At 35.5% G+C, this 6467-nt stretch overlaps 1 non-coding gene across 1 annotated transcript; it reads left to right on the top strand.

Annotated features, from left to right (window-relative positions):
* The first annotated feature begins 295 nt into the window (after positions 1-295).
* Positions 296-402, top strand: LOC141624530 (small nucleolar RNA R71). Its single transcript, XR_012534336.1, has one exon. It is a non-coding gene; the product is annotated as a small nucleolar RNA R71 (small nucleolar RNA).
* Positions 403-6467: the final 6065 nt, after the last annotated feature.

Here is a 6467-nt window from a genome sequence, read left to right as displayed (position 1 = left end):
TTTTGAGTTTTCCTCAAGTCTAGCCATAGCTTGTTCAAACTTCAAGTTGATTGTATCGATATGGGAGCTTAGTTGGGCACCTAATTGAGTAACGGCGTCCACTTCATACTTTCCTCCTCTAGTAGCCTTGCGAGGCCTACTATATTGTGAATTGTGGATTGCCATCTCTTCAATTTTGCTCCAAGTTTGGTTGTCATCAACCTCGGTGAACATCCCATTCGATCCCATATTGAGAATGTTCCTATAATCTTCATATAAACCATTCCAAAATTGTTGCACCAAAAACCATTCGCTAAGTCCATGGTGAGGACATGAGCGACAAATTCCCTTGAACCGCTCCCAAGCTTCATACAAAGACTCTTCATCCCTTTGCTTAAAACCCATAATTTGAGCTCTTAGCATGTTGGTCTTTTCCGGTGGGTAGAATTTTTTGTAGAAAGCTAGAGCCAACTTCTTCCAAGAATCTATTCCAAGGGTGGCCTTATCAAGGCCCTTCAACCATTGCTTTGCGGTGCCGATTAAGGAAAAAGGAAATAAGACCCATCTAATTTGGTCTTGAGTCACGCCCGTTTGAGAGATAGCATCACAATAATCGCAAAAGGTTTCCATATGAGAATGAGGATCCTCACTAGGCATCCCCCCAAATTGGCTCCTCTCAACTAGTTGGATGAAGGCGGACTTGGCAATAAAATTTCCGGTGAGATGTTGCGGTGTAGGAGTACCATTTGGTAGATTCTCCTCGGTGGGTACGGAGTGTGACGAGAATTTTGGCATTGTAGGTGGATTTTGTGGGGTGTTGTGTAATGGGTTCTCTTCTCCTTCTATTGCGAAAGGATTGACAAACTCACTAGTGGGTTAAACAACTTCACCAACACCTCTCAAATTCCTCCTAACAAGTCTCCTATTGTTCGTCAAGGTTCTTTCGATTTCACGGTCAAAAGGTAACAAATCACTTTGTAACCTTCTAGACATGCAAAATATCAAACAACTCAAAAACAATTAGAACAAACCTTGAGGAGTTTTACTTCCTCAAGGTGAAGAAAGACACAACTAATAACAACAAAAAGAAATCTAAGTCAAACAAACACCGTCCCCGGCAACGGCGCCATTTTTTGATGCGATCCCGCTAAGTGTTCACAAATTAAGATGTGGTCGTTGGTCACGGTCGAATCAAAACACAATTTATAGCTTAACAAGCAACTCTACAATTAGTAAAGAGGCAAGTAAAGGTCGGATCCCAAGGGACGGGAGTTGAAATGAGATTTCTATTGTAACTAGTGGTGTCTAAGGGGTGTCACAAATTGGGTTCATGTAGAAGGTTACTAAACTAGAATAACAATGAAAATAAACAAGCAAGATGAAAAAAGGGGTGTAAACAATTGATTAAAGGCACTAGGGTGTCATGGGATCATAGGGGAATCATGGGATATGATCATACAAACATGTTCTCAAATTATAAGCAAGTAATTATTGTTGTGATGGATTGAGTTGGGTTATATCTTACAATCCTAGGAAAGTTTGGGTCCCGGAGCCGAATCGATTAGATTGTACAACACCTACAAGTCGACTTAATCTTCCCTACTCAACAACATGCATGGTCTAATGAGACTCGAGTTGGGTTATGTCTTACAAGTCTCATTGAAAAGATAGGAGATGATAGTAAATGCAAGGATTCATAGGCTTAGCATTTCATCAAATATAACATGTGCATGAGTTGAGATCAAAACAAGCAAGCAAATAAAACATGAAAGCATATTAATTTAAGCATGAATCATTCCCCATGTTGGTTTCCCCTAATCACCCATTAACCCTAGCTAAGAGACTACTCACTCATTATCATGTTGATCATGCTAGCAAGGTTGTCAATCATACTAACAATATGAAACATGATGAATAAATGAAAGTAATTAACAATAATTAAAAAGGGATTAAGAGATTATACCTACTAATGATTCCAATAATAAAGCAAGAATAATAGAAGTACTTGAATGCTAGATTGAGAGGTTGTCAATCTCCCAATAATAACCCAAATAATCTTCAATTACCCAAAATAAAGGATGAACAAAAGAGAGATTAAAGAACTAAAACTTGGATTAAAACTTGATTAATACTTAATTACAATATTGAAGAGAGATTTGATTGATATTAACTACACTAATTATTGATAAGAAGAACATGCTCCTCTAATTAGCCTAATGGGGTATTTATAGTGAAAATTAGGGAGGATGCATTAGGGTTAACTAAGGGCTAAACTAGTAATTACACTTTTTAAGTTGAGCAAGGAGGACCCGGTATTTTTCGAGAGAAGGGCTTCTCTTTTCGTAGCTTGAAGAAGACAACCCGTCTTTGTGAAGAAATCCGGGCGGAATAAGGTCGGGACGGCCGGATTTGGGCGGTGGAATCCGAGCGGATTCGGGAATCCGGACGGATTGTTGAGGGGAATCCGAGCGGATTCGAGCACGGGGCGCTCGGATTGTGCAGAGGCTGGACGGGCGGATTGTTGACAATCCGCTCGGATTGTCGATCAAAGATAGTAACTTCTTCTTTTCTTCCCTTTTCTTCATAAATTCCTTGTGGATTTCCTTGGGGACTCAAGGATCTTTCCTCAACATTGCTCTTCTACTATGATATGTACAAAGGCCTTCTAATCTTGTCTCTCCTTGATGCTTGGTCATTGAATTCGATCAATTTAGTCTTGTTTTGCCATGAAAATGCAAGATTCTTACTCCTTTCCTACCAAAGGATCAAAATCTCAAAGAATATGCAAAACAAAGAACTAAAGATAAGAAATGGCCCAAATAAGCACTAAAAAGCATGGAAACAAGGCTAATTCGGGGGCTAAATATGCGCCAATTATGGTCACATCAACTTTCTTTTATTTTTACTTCTTTCCTTTTACGGTTTTTACCATTTCAAATGTTTCAAATCATTTTATGACAAACTTTTTAGCCATAAATTAAAATCATCCTTGGTTCTTTATACCATGACGGTTTATTCCGTGACTCGATGATATTATTGGTTAATTAGATTTTAGTGGGTATTTTAACACCCTTTTTCGTTATTTAGCATTTTTATGATTTATTTACATTTGTAAACATATTAGTCATAATTCATAATCATCCTTGGTTCCTTATATCATGCCGGTTTAATCCGAGTACGATGACAAACTTGACTAATTACAAAGAATGAACTTAACATATTAGTTCATATAAAAAAATTACATTTTTATTTATAAATTACACTTTTAAAACTTGCAAATCCGACAACGAATATTACTAACACAATAGTAATTATTCCGAGTCATACAAACAATATTTGCAATCATTAGTCACAAATATGATTTTAAATAACCTTTTTAACAACCTTTTAAAATGGTTTTAAACAACCTTTTTAACAACCAGGAGACGCCCCTTGGATCGGCTCATGGCTCGCGCCCCAAGGCAACTCCTGTTTTCATCTTTTATAAACCTGGGGAGAGCCCCTTTCCTCGCCAATAGGCTCGCGCCCCAATGGGGCTGCCTGGCACTGTTCTGTCTCGTTTTAGCACTTGTCTAGGACGATCCCAATTACGGTTAACCCGAATATGTGACGGATCATATTGACAAGTTTATGTTTTTACACTTTGTCATTAAATACACTTTTTCAAATAAATGGATCATGTTAAGCATCATAACCCGAATTTGGTAAATGGATGTTTAATTTCCGTTTTCACGTGCAAATCAATCTACATCCAACTTTGACATCTTATACTTGATACTTGGATTACACAAACTTACTTAGAAAGCTCACATGTTAGGTTAAGACTTTTGGATGCGCATTCATGTATTTAAACCGTTTTATCAACTCTTGCACTTAAACAACCATGATCGATCAGTAGAGGCCGCTAACGCGGGCGGGATTGGGTGTCCGATTAAAGGGCTTCCTAATACGTACCCTCACCCCTTACTCAGAACCTTTGGATAGTGGATAGCCTTATCCAGGGCGTACGAGAGTCATTTTAGGCATAGAATGCTAAAAGGTGGACGAGTCCTTATCTTTAGTACCTATGTCAAACACCGCTTTTTGCCTTAGTTTACCTAGGTATAAAGTGGATTCGAACGGGTTCCAAACATCCCACAAATGCTTGGTGGCGACTCCGAACATCTCTAATCGTTTCGAGACCTTTGCGGAGACGAAACCGACCGATCTAAAGCGACCTGGGCGAAAGCATTTTTACGCCACCGAGAGTGGCTTTCAAAAGGACGCTGCATATCCACAGATTGGCTTGGCGTGCAGGTGGCCCATGACCGCAAATCAGTAGGTGGCCCAAATCGACAGACCGGACTGTGGCCCATGTCCACAGATTGGTGTTGGAGCTTGTGTCCTCCACAAATTAGTGTGATAACATTTGTAAATCTCTTAAAGGTTCACAAAGGTATACTTTGTATTTTATCAGTTGATTAACGATTACCTAATAACGGTTGGCTTGCTAGAAAGTTTGACGTTATTATCATACAGATGGCGGTGATCAACTGGTCCCTAAAGGTCACAACTATAGGATGTGTTTGAGAGATGTGGTTATGGAAATGTAATCACATTGATGCCTTATATGACTAAACAGTTAGTCGATGTGTTGATGAGACAATTATTTAATGAAGATTAAATAATATTAGTTGAGACAATTAATCATCAATTCGTAAATTGAATATAATAAGTTATATTTAATTAAATGTATGTAATGTTAGCTTGGACGAATTAATATGTTAATTCGTAATTAAATGTAATCGGTTATATTTAATCAACAAGATGAATGTGTCATAGTGGTAATAGTAAGGGTACTCAAACCAAGAGGTTATGGGTTCGATCCTCACTAGATGACAATTTATATTTAACACATTTTATACATTTTTGGAATAACCGAAAATAAGGATTTTAATCCTTATTATTTCAGTGGTATTGGGCCGAAATGAGGAAGAAGAAAATACTCCCCATTCACTTCTCTTTTCGGTTATAATAAGAAGTGAAGGGAGAATTTTTCTAACCTAATGATTCTAACCTAAACCTAGCCTCCATCTCATCAAAGAAAAACACAAAACCTAAAATTAATCAGTTAATTTTTGGATCGATTCTAGCAAAATCAAAGGGCATTTCTAATATCGTCTTGGGTGCAACTAATAGGCGAATATCAACTTTGATATTGTTCTTAGGCCGTTTTTGCTAGGACCGAAGGTTATTTCTTAATCCTTTATGCTTTTGTTTATGCAATTTAGTTTTATGACTCGTAATCATCACTTTATAATTCGTTATAATCCTTAAAGTTAAAGGGATGCATATAGATAAATCCCACAAGTGGTATCAAAGCAAAGGCCACGAATTTTAATTTTGATGATTCTCATAAAATGGTTTGTAAACATTTAGGGTTTCCGAAAAAAAAATAGTCGGTTGGAAAATTTTTTTTGAGTCGTGAAGTTTTTTTTACAGCCGTGTTTGTTCTTGTTTTGTTGTTATGATTCCATTTGATTTATTCATATTATTATTTTAATAGGTTAAGATGATAATATAATGAATTTGTAGATGTGTTGATTTAATAAAAATTAAATTGATATGTAAATGGAATTGCTAAGTTGTTGATGATAAATTGTTTTTTGCTATATTGTTTTTGGTATAAATGTTCTAAATTGTTGTTTAGAATCATGTTTTATAAATATACATGTTTAAATTATAAGATGAATATGTCAATCTTGTTAATAGCAACAATAAACGATTTTGTTCATCGATAATCATGTTTTTGATATTTAGGGCATAATGCCGATTTAAAAAAAATTTGGACGGCTGTCAATTTTTTTAGCCGTGGAATTCTTTTTTGTTACTGTTCACGTCTGGACAGAATAAAAAAAAAATCCTGTTTTTTTTCTGATTTGCCGAGCCTCAAAAAGAAAAAAAAGGGTTTTTATTTTGTCTTTATGGCCAATTATGATTATACATTAAATTTGCAATGTATGATAAATAATTGTGAAGCGGTTCATAATTCTTGAATACCTAATTATTTTAAAGCAGTTTAAAATATTGATGGATTAAATTCATATTACAAGTTTAATATGAATTGAGATTGAAATTAATGCGATTAATTGAGGAATTGTCACTTAATTTGATAATTTAAATAGGTGGTTTGGATAAAATTAATCAACATAATTAAAGAATTATGTCTTGCATATTTTTTTAGTTGATGCTTTTCTTTTGTTGAATGAATCGTTGAATGAATTTATTTACGTTTTTTTTGCAATCGGTTGTAATTTGTAATACTTAGTGTGGCCTTAGTCAAATTATGTTTTCGTAATGATGGGAACATAATTTTAATGTAATTATGAGATCTCGAATCTCCTTTATTTTCTTTAGTTTTTGGGTTTTGAAATTAGAATGTAATAAATAGGTTTATTATGTAAATTTATTTATTGTAATTTTCAAAGAAGACTAAAGATGGAGATTGG

This window comes from Silene latifolia, chromosome X, assembly GCF_048544455.1.
Source record: "Silene latifolia isolate original U9 population chromosome X, ASM4854445v1, whole genome shotgun sequence".
Lineage (NCBI taxonomy): Eukaryota > Viridiplantae > Streptophyta > Magnoliopsida > Caryophyllales > Caryophyllaceae > Silene > Silene latifolia.
The sequence above is the reverse complement of the archived record's forward strand: the minus strand, read 5'-3'. Positions and strand labels throughout refer to the sequence as shown.